Source organism: Ptychodera flava, chromosome 7, assembly GCF_041260155.1.
Source record: "Ptychodera flava strain L36383 chromosome 7, AS_Pfla_20210202, whole genome shotgun sequence".
Taxonomy (NCBI): domain Eukaryota; kingdom Metazoa; phylum Hemichordata; class Enteropneusta; family Ptychoderidae; genus Ptychodera; species Ptychodera flava.
In genome coordinates, this window is record NC_091934.1 from 31,776,162 (window position 1) to 31,790,829 (window position 14,668).

The following is a 14,668-nucleotide window of genomic DNA, read 5'->3' on the forward strand; positions in this document are numbered from 1 at the left end:
ATCACTCTCGCTCAAAGGTCAAAGCTTAAATTCAGTAAACTGAAGTTGAATGAGAATTTGGAAATATCATCCTTGCTCAAACTAGCAGTCACATTACTACAAATTTAGAAATATCCTCCGTGCTCAAAGTGGATGGGAAGACCATTAATTCAAATAAAATAAATTGTTTCAAGTGAATGACACTGATATCCAAAGTGTCCTTGTGTCTTTTCTAACAAATGAAGTTTTACTATTTTCTAATTTATTGTGACAACAATGTCTAAATCCTTTCAGTCTTTATCGATAGTTGTGATAACCACACAAGGTGACCTTGTATCTGTTTTCATGAAGATATCCAGTATTAAGTCATCAAACTCATCCTTTTTAGCTATTTTATGCACCTAATAAACAATGTATCATTCTGAAGTATTTTCATACTGTCTGTCATTTGTTACTGGTTTGTCTGTAAACTTAATACAGCTGACTCATCCCCACACTCTTCAGACCCCTATTCTTCAAGTTGTGTCCAAAAATAAGCTTGCATGGGATCCCCCACTTGGGGTATATGAGCAATAATTCTCCCCAGAATTTAACCACCTATGTAGTGTATTATCTGATTTCATTATTGTGGTACGAAGATCGATCTTTAGGTGAATTGGTAAACTGAGTAATATGATGTATTGGTTCTCAGGCATAGGCCAATGGCGAGAATCGGTTAACATATATTTGTTATCATTACTGTCGAAATAAATCAGATTTGGCGTCCCCGGCAGTAACGTCACTCTGCCTGCAATTACACTTTCCAATACATCTAAGATGTTACAGAGTACATTATACGGACTAAATTTCTTACTCGTTTCATCCCATGACAGAGCAAAGGGGTGAGATCGTTTGCAGCTTTTGTAGCAGCTATACTTTGGTCTACATCGTCCAGACTAAAAAATTCTAAAGAGTGATTATGATCTTCAACGGCAGCAGCAGGCAAGACAAACTGTTACTCTCCAGCTATATAATGAAGGATGTAATCCTTATTATGGTTACTTGCGAGCTTGGAGTTATTGTTAACTTTAACATCAAGCAGATCTTCGAGCTCAAGATTTCATCCGTAATTTACACCTAGATTATAGTTACTGGTGCCAGACATAATTTTCGTATATACAGTGAAAAATTCAATAGTAGCTTGTAATAAGACACATCATAGAGATTATCGTTTGGAAAGAAAGCCAAACGGACGAACCAGTTACTGTTAAATTTAACCCTGGCATTGACATAACACGCTTTACAAAAACAAAATTGCTACAATGCACTCTTTTTAACTCATGATATAACATAACAACAGTGAATAATGTAATAAAATATCAAGAAGTCAGCCAATCGGAGAAGACCTAATCAATACGTCCAGGTAACTACAATATTGATACCCTCAATAAAGCAATCAAGATGCAGCAAAAAATCAACTTTGAAGATTATAATATGCTTAGCTGGAATCCGGCAATCTGATTGGCTGGAACCGGGCTTTATATTCTCAACAAGAAGACCTGCGCGCCGCGTAACATTTTTTCGAACGTCAACATGAGAGCTCAACGCGCCATAATGTCCAACAAGTCTATGGCTTCAGATTGATTTTGATTGTTAAATTTTAGTCTAGTGCAGCTTGACGAACCAACAAATGAAGAGTTTCTGTAAGCAGCGGAGGCTATGTGACAACAACATAATTTTTAAAAGTTTTTAAGTGTTTTTTTTTAAGTAAAATTCTTCAAGTTCGATGTCTAATCGTGATATCGATGCATTGTGTAACCCTATTTTATGAATTCAACTGTGCACGCGCGCGCGTTCTGAAATGTTCTATTTTAGAGTTTGTATGAGGCTGCGCCCTCCTGAACTCTCGTTCAAACTTCGGCCCTAAATAACGACATTGTCCACTTGTTTTTAACTTTAGCATATTATAATGAGGTTATAAACGGTGCGCTCGGGTATTTGGTTGCGGATATAAGACCTCTGGGGTGATAATTAGAATATTTGGGTGAAATAATCATTTCGCTTTGCTCGGTGATTATTTCCCGCCAAATATGCTAATTTTCACCCCAGAGGTTTTATATCCGCAACCAAATACCCTCGCTTGCCGTTTATAACCTTTAAAAGTCTGCTGACAAGTCGCGTTTATCTAACAATGGCTAAAGATGTTAAGGTCTTTTCTAATGCTACAGGTAGCTTCACTGACCTTGTTGGTTTTTCAGATATGTCCTTTAGTATAAAATGTCAGAAAGAAAATATTTGGAAGATAATGAAGGACCATCTTAAACCGCAAATGCAATCATAAGTGGTAGTACCGGGTGTCCGGTTTTTTATTTTTGGGGCAATTTTTGCAATTTTCGGTCAAAATTGTTTTCTCAAAAATGTTCTTATCTGACAGCCTTGATATTAATTATACAGGTACCAAGGGTTATCCTAATATGGTGTGCATCAAAATTATGATGAAATCTGCAATTTTGTATTTGGGTGCAATTTTTGGCGGAAAAATTGGTTTTCATAAACTACTTTTCTGACAGCTTTGATATTTGGTGTAGAGGTTCCTAGTGTTTATCTTAATATGAGATATTAAAATTATGATGAAATCTGCAATTATGTATTTTTAGGGCTATTTTTGCCCCATAAAATTGTTTTTCAAACACTGCTTGTCTGATAGCTTTGATATTCGGTAGACATTTTCTTTGGGATGATCTTAATCAAGGCATGTACAGCAGAATAATAAGGTGCTAACATTTTAAGATAAAGGGTTTCGTACATACAACAGGCAAGTCAACAATTTCAACGAGCACTGCTTCAAAACTTCATTGACAGTAGTAGATCTGTAGCATATGTTAACTTCTGTCGCCGTTATTTTCTATTTCAGTATGATACATGTTATACCTCTAGGGAACTTCAAGTCGAAGAATTGAAATGAGACCACACTGTCCTGGAATGAAACGGGGGGATTTCAGCTTTCCCATACAAACAACATATTCAATTTTACAACAGCATACAGACCAGGAACGAAACAAATGCATACTGGTACTACAAAAACTTAATAGTGGGTTGGGAAGCCTCTATGGGGTGGGAAACTCCTTTTCCAATTTATAATATGGTTCCATGACATCGTAGTTAACCTCTTGGGTCAGTCCTAGAGTTGAACTGGAACCAGTTCCAGAGTGCATTTTGAGCCTACTGGGACCAGTCCTGCAGGCTTACCGGGACCGGTCTCAGAGTGCATTTCGACCCAGCTTGGAGTCCCAGCTGGCGGTCCTAGTTTATCGTTTGAGATACCCTTACATACCTCGAATGAAGGAAAAAGACACCTGGTCTTATAAAGACTATGACAAAGCCATACACGAAGTTTTGAAAAGTGAGTTAGAGATATCAGATAAGGAAAATTAAAAAGATAGTTAGATAGAAAAAGCTCATCGTTTGAACATTTGGCCTACGGCAGGAGATCAATGTCCGATCATTGTAAGATTCCTCTATTTCATAAATCGAACAGAAGCTCTGCAGTCAACGAGTAGGATCTTCAAGGAAGAATCAAGTGTTAGGGGTCAGTGAAGATTTTTAACATTCAGTATGTCGTACACGTAAGAAGCTGATTCCTTTTAAGGTTAAAGCAAGAACTGTAAACAAACTTTCGTAATTATGACAAATTAGTCGTTGAAAGCAAACAATGTAAATAAAATAATGTAACAAATTATTTAGAATCTTTAAGAGGTGTAGTCAAGCAAAGAAAGTTCATAATGCCTAGAGTGCAAACCCACAACACGCTATTATCTAAAATATTTTCTATTGAATGCTCGAGGATTAAATCGTCATGTGCAACATTATTGTCTCTACATACATACATACATACATACATACATACATACATACATACATACATACATACATACATACATACATACATAGAGTGATTGTTGCTACTTGGCTATGGAAGGCAAATTATGATTTACCACTTTTATTGCATCGCTGACAACTCTGCTATGGGGACAGTTTATTTTGTCTTCGATCTTGTCAGAGTTTGAATCTGTCTGCTCATTGAATTGAGAGACTGTAGTTGGTGCGTCAGTCGGACATGGTACCGGACACTGTAAGCGGATTGCATAATCCAGGCAATCACTGTCTTCAAGTTGATCGGATTGAAAGCACATGAAGCCATTGTCCAAGTTGCACGTCAGATTAACTTGGCCTGTCTGGTCGAAAGGGGTGTGCGGTTGAGGGGCAAGTCCACACTCAATGTCTATCGGGTCTTCACAGAAGTCGTACAGATCTCGAAGCTGATCTACGTGTTCGAATTCTCCGATGTCTGACTGTTCTAAAATGCCACCAGTCTCATCGTCCATCCAATCTGTCCATTCGTAGCAAGTCTTCTGTACAGGAAAGTCATAGAGCAAGGATATGATAGGAGAAAAAAAGAAACATTTCCACATTATTCTACCAGACGAACCGTGGTTCAATAAATCAATAATATGCATGATACTGACTATAATGAAATAATTAACGACATAGTGCAGTGACTGTCAGACCCCCGTATCCAGAAAGAGGTGATTATCTTGTACATGAGGTATTTTGTTTCAATTGGAGACTAGATTTAATAGTGGGGTACCGGACCCTGTGATTATCATCACCAGTGCACCCAGTCAACTTGACCAAAGTTGAACTCGGATGAGACCAACTCAGACAAAGACCAACCTGTTTCAAGTTCCTTTTCGGCCTACATCAGGTTTGTACGACGTGCAAAGTTTCGTTGCAATTCTTATGAGATATTGCCGCGCGCACTCTGCAAAACTTGCCCCTAACCTTTACACTACCATGAATGTTCTTTTGATGATATGCAGTATGCTCGTCGTATGCTGTGTAGCTAGCTTTTACATACGGCCAAAAACACAGAATTGTTTCTGGTCACCGATCGTGTCATTTCAGAACCTGCGCGTCATCGTACCTCAGTACAGCTATCCTTGATATCCCTGTTTTGATGACCAAAAATGCTAAAAAAACGAAAGTATTATGCTGCCACTGTGATAAAAGCAAATAACTGTTGCATCATTAGTGCAAAACCAGCATTGTTAGGAATAAAAAGAAAAAAAAAGAAAAAAAGAAATCCGCATCATTTTCGCTGAATGTCAAGGACCAGAAACAGTCTTTTGGCCTAAGCTTGCCCTGTCCTGACCATGTACATCGAATGACTCAAACCCGTTAGTAATCATCAGATGAAATCAGCAGTCACAGATCGTGGAAACAGAATGAAAGTTGGGTCGATTTTTTTACTGTGTTGAACAGCCCCAGCCACCGCCGGGCGATATCAGGAACAGGAGGGATTTATGGATTGGGTTGCGAGAGTGCGTGCGTGCGTGCGTATGTCTGTCAATACGGAGTTGTTTCTCGGACACGACCGATTTGTTTCAAATTTGGTATGAGGGCAACACTGACAATATAGAATGCACATGCACATCGATTCATTTTGTCATATGAGCAAAACTGTCAGCCAGGTGGCCATTTCGAGAAAAGCTATAACAATTTACTTAAAACTTTACAACCGTTGTCAGATTGTCATGAATATTGCTTCATAGCCCACAATGGAAAGACCGAGATCTCATTTGATTTTGGTGGGGTGGTTTGCATAATTAACGGTGAATGGCAAAAAATAATGAATCGGTGAAATCGCGTACATTTAAGAATGACTGAACCAAATTTGATACAGGTATGTAGGTACCCTATTTGTTCTATGATTTTTTGCTCACGTGTTCACACACGTGAGCATATGGTTTAGCAATGTCTGTGTGTGTGTGTGTGTGTGTGTGTGTGTGTGTGTGTGTGTGTCCGTGTGTCTGTATCCCCATTATCTCAAAAACGGCTGAACGTATTTCGGTCAAATTTGGTAGACATCTTCAGAATTCAAATGGCTAGAACTGAAAAGGTTTTGGTGGGCGTGGCTTGCATATTAATGAAGTTATCACAGTTTTAATTTTTCTGATACATGGTAGTCTATGGAAGCCGGTATCTGTGGTTTGAGGGCGCTATCCCCACGTTACACTCTGGCTAGACGATGCTGAAATTAGACTCGGTTTCGGATTCGGTTTCGGATTCGAGAGACTGAAAGAAATTTTATATTTTCAGCCAATTGTTACACTGTTGAATACTGGATTTTCCTTACTTTCCCTGGACACTTTTTTCAGCTAAAATAATATCTAATCACACTAAACAAAGTGAAAATAAGTATATAGGGATAACTTAGCAATACAAATTTTTTGACGAAATGTCATGTGATCTCGATGACCTTTGACCTTAAATATGAGTATATGTCCATAACTCAGTAACCACAAATGCTACACCCTTCATATTTGGTATGATGGGAGACCTTATGACATCACATTCTGTACCTCATTAATTATGCGCATATCTAATTCTGAGCCAGCCAATAGAGCTAGAGGTCTGATTTTTGGTATATAGAGAAAACTTAGCAATACAATTTTTTTTGACAAAATGTCATGTGATCTCGATGACCTTTGACCTCAAATATACATATATGGCCATAACTAAGTAACCACAAGTGCTACACCCTTCTTATTTGATATGATGGGAGACCTTATGACATCACATCCTGTACCTTATTAATTATGTGCATATCTAATTCTGAGCCAGCCAATAGAGCTAGAGGTCTGATTTTTGGTATATAGAGAAAACTTAGCAATACAATTTTTTTTGACAAAATGTCATGTGACCTTGATGACCTTTGACCTCAAATATACATATATGGCCATAACTAAGTAACCACAAGTGCTACACCCTTCATATTTGGTAGGATGGGAGATCTTATGACATCACATCCTGCACCTCATTAATTATGCGCATATCTAATTCTGAGCCAGCCAATAGAGCTAGAGGTCTGATTTTTGGTATATAGAGAAAACTTAGCAATACAATTTTTTTTGACAAAATGTCATGTGACCTTGATGACCTTTGACCTCAAATATACATATATGGCCATAACTAAGTAACCACAAGTGCTACACCCTTCATATTTGGTATGATGGGAGATCTTATGACATCACATCCTGCACCTCATTAATTATGCGCATATCTAATTCTGAGCCAGCCAATAGAGCTAGAGGTCTGATTTTTGGTATATAGGGATAACTTAGCAATACAATTTTTTTGACAAAATGTCATGTGACCTTGATGACCTTTGACCTCAAACATACATATATGGCCATAACTAAGTAACCACAAGTGCTGCACCCTTCATATTTGGTACGATGGGAGACCTTATGACATCACATCCTGTACCTAATTAATTATGCACATATCTAATTCTGAGCCAGCCAATAGAGCTAGAGGTCTGATTTTTGGTATATAGGGATAACTTAGCAACACAATTTAACTTGATTTTAGTCATTGAAACTTGCTATATACATCAAAGATACTGTGATATAACATTATTGAAAGTCAAAAGACATTTTTACTTCAGCCAATTCCTAATTTGCATATTAAATGAATTTTCATACTTAGGGATATTCATCTGAATTGACTTGATCAAAATTGATGTAACTTGCTATGTACATTTCAGACACTGTATACAATATTATTGAAAGTCATTAAACATTTTCTCTTCAGCAAATTCCTAATTTGCATGTTTAATGAACTTTCCTAATTAGAGATATATATCTGAATTGACTTGACCAAAGTTGACAAAACTTGCTACATATATTGCAGATACCATGATACAACATTATTGACAATCATTAAGCATTTTTACTTAAGTCAATTCCTAATTTACATATTTAATGAACTTTGCTTTTTAGGGATATATACTGGGATTTACTTGATCAAAGTTGGCAAAACATGACAACATTGATGATTATACCTGGTTACAACAATATCGAAAGTCATTTCACATTTTCATGTCAGCTAATTTACAATTTGCATATCTAATGAGCTTTCACAGCTCGGCATATATGGCTTGAAGGACTTGGCCAACGGTAATTACACTTGCTATATAAAATGGTGATACAATGACAGCAGTCAAAGAACTTTAATATTTATTTCAGCTAATTACATATTTGTATACTTCATGACCTTTGAGAATTAATCGGCGGTGATTATTGTTCATTATGTTGATCATAATACTTTCAATGAAGTTGCAAACATGTGGCAAAGGTTCAAATTTACACATAACTGTATGAAACACGTGAGCATTTTCTGTTCATATCTGGTACCATTTTTAGAGTTTTGTTGGCATGGCTTGCAGATATTAAGCTAATTTGCATATTATTTCTTTATTTACATTGGGACATACTTAAAAATTCAAAGTATTGAATTTCATTAGACGTCTGTAGTGTATTGGTCATACATAGGTCAAGTAACGCTGAAGGTTTGATAAGCGTGACATACTGCTCATATGCATATATTTAGTCATGTATTTATTTTGAATGAACGGATCAAAACCTCTTTCCATTGATCAAACTTACTTCAAGCTCTACTTCAAAGGGGAAGTTCACCAAGCATGATTTTTACATATGTGCTAGTTTTGTTGTCACTTACCCGGAAAAGCTATTTCGCCTAATAACTCGCTCGATTTTTTTACAAAAACCGATAAAAATAGTACAGGAAGTTGCCCATGTAATTTGAATCATTGGAAAAAGCGCCAAGGTTGGAGCTTGCATAATGTGATATGGAAGGGACCATCTTCCCATGGGTATGGCATTGTCCACTCACCCATGCTTAAACCAGGCTGTGCGTATTTACATAACTTTTGTTTATACTGAGTGTCCTTGCATAAACGATGAATCACTTATAATAAACTGTCCACTGTCAGATTTAGTGTTGCTGTTTACTACTGCGTTACTCTGAGTGGACAATGTGGGGGCCATACCCGTCCGAAGATGGTCCCTTCCATATCACTTGATGCAAGTTCCAAGCTCGGAGCTTTTTTCCCATGATTCAAATTACATGGGCAACTTCGTGTACTATATTTATCGGTATTTGTAAAACATCGCGCGAGTTATAAATGGTGAAAATTGTTTTTCCAGGGTAAGTGACCACAGAGCTACCACATATGTAAAAATCATCCTTTGTGAACTTCCCCTTTAAGTATGATTAGCACAAAGCCGTAAATAGTATCTCATTGAATATTTAATGAGTTGTTGTAATTAGGCCATATGTCAATCCTGAAGGCGTTGATTTTGACTGTGTATATGCCATTAATTAATCATAATTTGGACACCCTATACTGCAAGTTTGATGATCATGGCATTCTGATTATTAGCACATTTGCATAATTCCTCTAACTATGCTATATACATTGTGTATCAATATAGAATGTTCTGATTTTGACACCTTCCTAATTTATCGATATACTTAGGTCTTTGTGTGCTGTAAGTTTAGCGCAAGCCTCATATATATAGTACATTTGCATATTCAATGAATTTCTCTAATCGCGCCATATATCTGTTATTAAATATTCTGACGTCCACCAAACATCTGATCTACCTATGCCACACCTTTGATGAGTAAAGCAATCTGTATATTGCCTCCTTTGCATATTAAATGAAATGCTTCAGTTGCGCCATACAAGACATCAAAGCTGAATGCAGATGAATTGTACAATAATTCTCAAGTAAATTTCTTATACATTTGCGTCCAAACAGTTTGGTGAATATTATGTGTGATCTTTTGCATATATAATGACTTTCCGAATACTAAATTTGATCAAAATTCTGTGGTACACTGGTAATACCTGAATTAAGTTATAGTCAAAGTTTGATGAGTTGGATATATCGCACGTTTCTCATTTGCATATTATAATGATTTGTTTGTATGTGGGCAATATATTAAACAGTGCCCTGACATGCCAAGACAGATTACAGTCATTGTTTAATTACATACTTTTGGGAATGTCAGTTGAGAATAAGGTATCAGCCTGGATCGTATTGCTTTCAGTAACTGAAACTGACTCACAAGGTGTTAAAATTATAATAAAATACCATGTTAGATTTCTATAACAAGATGACAGTGTCTCGACGTTTAAGGTCTTGATTTTCAGTTTACCCTTTTGCAAAGACATACAGCCGTACATAAGTTTTGTTTGTGATCTATTATGGCCATTTATGGTCATTTTTTATTTGTCTCTTTAGAGCTATACTTTGAAATTCTAGGATTAATTTCAATAAAATTTGGCAGAAGGGCGTGGTACCAGGAAGTAAAGATGCACATCAATTGTTTCCTGTGATATGATTCAATATAGCCACTTTGAGGCAATTTTGTTTAGAATTTTGTCCTGCTGAAGCCATAACTCGGACATACCATGACCGATGTCATTTAAACCTTGCACAAAGACAAGATGCTGTGATATATAGCTGAGACAATATATAGCTAATCAAATACCCAAACTTACAGGGGGCGGGTACTGAATCATTTACAATGACTTGTTTAGTCGGAGTTAATAAGGCTTGGTTTTCCGAAATTTTTAACCGACATTAATCGAATACTCTGGAAAAGTTGCTGTCGTCGTATATACAACTTTTGGTTTTAGTTATTGGTACTTGTACGAACCTCGAAGTCCAACAGACGAGCAGAAACCACTACTATGAACACCAGAAAGATCAGTCTATCCATTTTGTGTGACTTCTGATATCTAGAGCACAAACGGAAGAGATTTGAATGTAAGATAATACTCATACATACATACATACATACATACATACATACAAACAAACATACATACATACAAACATACATACATACATACATACATACATACATACATACATACATACATACATACATACATACATACATACATACATACATACATACATACATACATACATACATACATACATTCATGCATGCATGAATCCATGAACGTCAGAAAGCTCAGCTTGCATTTGATATTCTAAGATTAATAAAGATTATCAACGACATATTAATGCTTTATACACAATATATTAACGTTTGCACCAAATTTGTTAAAAAAAATTTACACATATTATATAGTAAAATACATATTAAAGTGGCACTCTCACTTGGTACCATTTTTAAAATACATTTTTTTAAAGCCAACAGTCGAACTGTGACATGGTGACTGAGAGCGGATAGCGAGACATCGATAAAAACATGTCCTCAAAAAAGTAAAAGTTTTATTTCCGGCGGCCCACCTAAATTCAGCTTCCGAACATCGAATTCGAACGTTCGGCACTGGGGCCATTGTCAACTAAGCTAGGGAGTACGAGTCTACGCTGACGCTGCTGTACGCCATAGTACCACTCGCGTCGGTGATCGGTCATGTCCCGTGGGAGGAAGCCGATTCTTACTGACTCGGCAAAAAAAGAAAGTTTACTGATCCCACCAGAATTCGTATAGGTGACTTGTTCAGCCGCTGGGAAAACGATCGGGAGCGCTTCAGCATTCTTACCCATTGATAATCGACGCATCGATGGTCTGTGACTCAATTCTGGTCGCACACAGATTAACTCTTTCTACAGGAAAACTATCTAAATACATTTGACTTAAAAAAACCCAGCATAATATCAGGGAAACACCCTGGATAATCGAAGTCGGCACAACCAAGTATAACACATCTTTGCCTTGCTAAGAGCGCACTTCACGGATAGCCAACTGGGGTCGACAATGCAATACAATACAGTGGCAATGGACATTGACAGGATTTCCACATTTTGAAACTGAATATGGCAAAAACTACCTTGACGCGGTAGGAGTTGATACCAGTGATATAAATCTGAACTATACATTTTCTTGCATATTCAAATGAAACATTTTTACGAAACGGAACTTAGTTTCGGTCGGCAGTCTGTCTCAGCACTGGCAGACGACAAAATGTAGTCATCAGAGGCGGCTAATATTTTACACGTAAAAAACTGATAACATCTAATAGTATGTGGTATTAGTTAAAAATATAATACAACTGATTGAGATGAATGAAAACGACAAAAACTAAGGAGAAGTTTTAAAAGGTTACCTGAGGTAAAGGCATAATGCTGTACATAAAGTCTTCGCAGTGGGAGGTAAATTAATTGCGTCGTTCGAACTTATTGTAGGCTCCCTAGAATATCATCAATCAGCACAACAACAAACCTTCAGGGGATTTCGGGTCATAATCAGAAACGATCGTAAAATTTCGGGATGTGAAAAATACGCTCGGGAGATGACATGTTTTTATGAAAAAATGTGTTTTAAAAGACATTACCGAGTGGGAGTGCCACTGTAACGTTCGTGCTCAATATATTAACGTTTATCAACAACATATTAATGTTTTATAGACATAATGTTCTTTATGTTTCCGCTCAATATTTAGTTATGTATGTATGTATGTATGTATGTATGTATGTATGTATGTATGTATGTATGTATATGTATAACATACTAACGTTTGCGCTAAACATATTACAATTGACAAGCAGACGTTGGTGTCGGCGTTCCATACTGTTGTGTACATCATGGGTTGAATCTGTTGGCCTAGACAGCCTGTAACTGGTGCCGAGAAAAGCCAGGCGACTGAGGGCCACTCTAGTTCTATGACTCTGACAGCGATCAACACTTAATTTTGTGAAAAAGTTCGTCAGCCTTTGTCATACTACCACTAATTGTCTGAGGTCATAATAAGTGTAACATTTTGTTTTACTAGTCATGGCATTTTTCTCAACCTCCCTTGGTCTTTCGACGACATATCGATTGCCCATGAATTTATGGTAACGAAGAGTCGGCCAGTATATAGTCGGCTGCATTTATGAAAAAAAGATCTTACCCTAAAAAAATTGCAACAAAAGGTTTCTCAACGGTTATTTATAGAGTCAAATGTGCTTAATAACATAGTAAAAGTCTACCAAAATCTGACCACCGGAAATTTCATTTTCAAGATGGTGTCCAAGATGGCCGCCATATACTTAAAATGGCCATAACTACTTAAATATTAAACCTAGACTGGTGATGTCTGTGTCTACCACCATGTTTTAGTGGCTTAGGAATCCACGTACCATATCTAGATTATAGGCAAGTGATCATAAGTCCCATAATATTCATATTTATACATGTATTAAAAATAATCACTGTCACATTCTTCGTCCAGAACATGTTGCTCATGTGGATGTTCTCGATTTCCACACATCGTTCATATTTGGGTTGTTTGCGTTTTGTATGAAATTGTGTATAATATAAGTGTATATCATGTTTTGCTGTTTTATGTAAAATGTTGCTCAGCCATGGCGAGACGTACCCATAATCTACGTGTCTTGATGTTACTCCGCACTGGAGTGGAGAGACTAGTGTGACACTGCGATCTTTTGGCGCTACGTTTCGAAAACAGAGTTTTCTTCATCAGTCGCTTAAAATTCATCCTTGATTGGTGAGACGTTTTGAATGGTTGATTGTTTTTATTTGGTAGTATGTTGTTCCACTTACCTTTTGTTGTTCAAGTAGGGAAGCTAGAATGTCCACTGTTTGGTCTTGTTTGTGTTTGTGTAGGTTCGTGTGAACCTGAGTACGAGCTGTTGTTGCTTTTGTGAAATCTGGCGCTTATAAGTGTATCGCCTACATTTCTGTTCCTTCTATATGCGATTATTGGTTGATTTTGGAACAGTTTTTTTAGTGTTTCGTCTTTTTCAAGTACATTCCAGTTTTCTGTCAGGGCTTGCTTGATTTTTGTCGTTTCGATGTAGGGCCTAAGGACTATATGTTGTTATGAAACTATTGTATTGTTGGTGATGTTCCTTCTTTGTTTTTGTTGTTCAAGCCGTCTTTTTCTGCTTTTATGAGCTGTTTCTATGACTATGCGTTCTATTTCATTTCTAGCTCATATTTTGTATGTATATAAATACCAAAAAGAGCTTTTATGGTGAGTCGGTGGCGTCTGTATGTCTGTATGTCTGTATGTGGGTATTTATGTGCGGATGTATGTCCGTCACACGCAAAAGCTCCCATACCGCCAAAGCTACCATCTCAGTATTTGGTGTACAGGTAGATGCAGGGGTTGACATGTGACGTTGTTCAAATAAACACATAGTGTCAAAAATGTGCAAATGAGGTAAGAAAAAGGGAAATCCTGCAAATGTACAGGAGTGGTGGCATGCCAGTGACTGAAACAGGCTACGCTACTCCACTTACCTTGAGTCATTTCCTGTCATTGTTTATGACCTGTTACATATTAACAGACCTGCTCACACTAAGAGGGACTAGCTGTTTCTGCTATGCATGTTGCTAAAGTTGACTTCCATTACCTAAAGTTTCAGACGTTATTTACTTTTGTCATTCTTGTTTTTCTGGTTTAAATATTTCTTGTTGTTTTTCTGGTTGTACTGTGCAGAAATCATTGTCATAACATCAACATGGAATTTTCCTGCACTGAACAGATAGAAACAACATTTATTGTTGATCTTTGGTACCCATACTGGTATGTACCAATTCTGATCAAATGTGAGCGACACAGTATAATTGCAGTATTTTTATTTTGTCGGTCTTGTAATTTTTCACTAAATTGTGTGACTTTCTGTGTAAAATCGGTTTTGTTGTTGCATGTTCTGATGTATCGTAATGTTTCACCTTTGATCAGACCTTTGAATGTTGCTGCCGGATATATGGCATGAGTTTCTTTGTAAGAACTGGAATGTATCTGTTGGTTTTGTGTGTGTCTTGGTGTCGAGAATGTTCTTTTTGT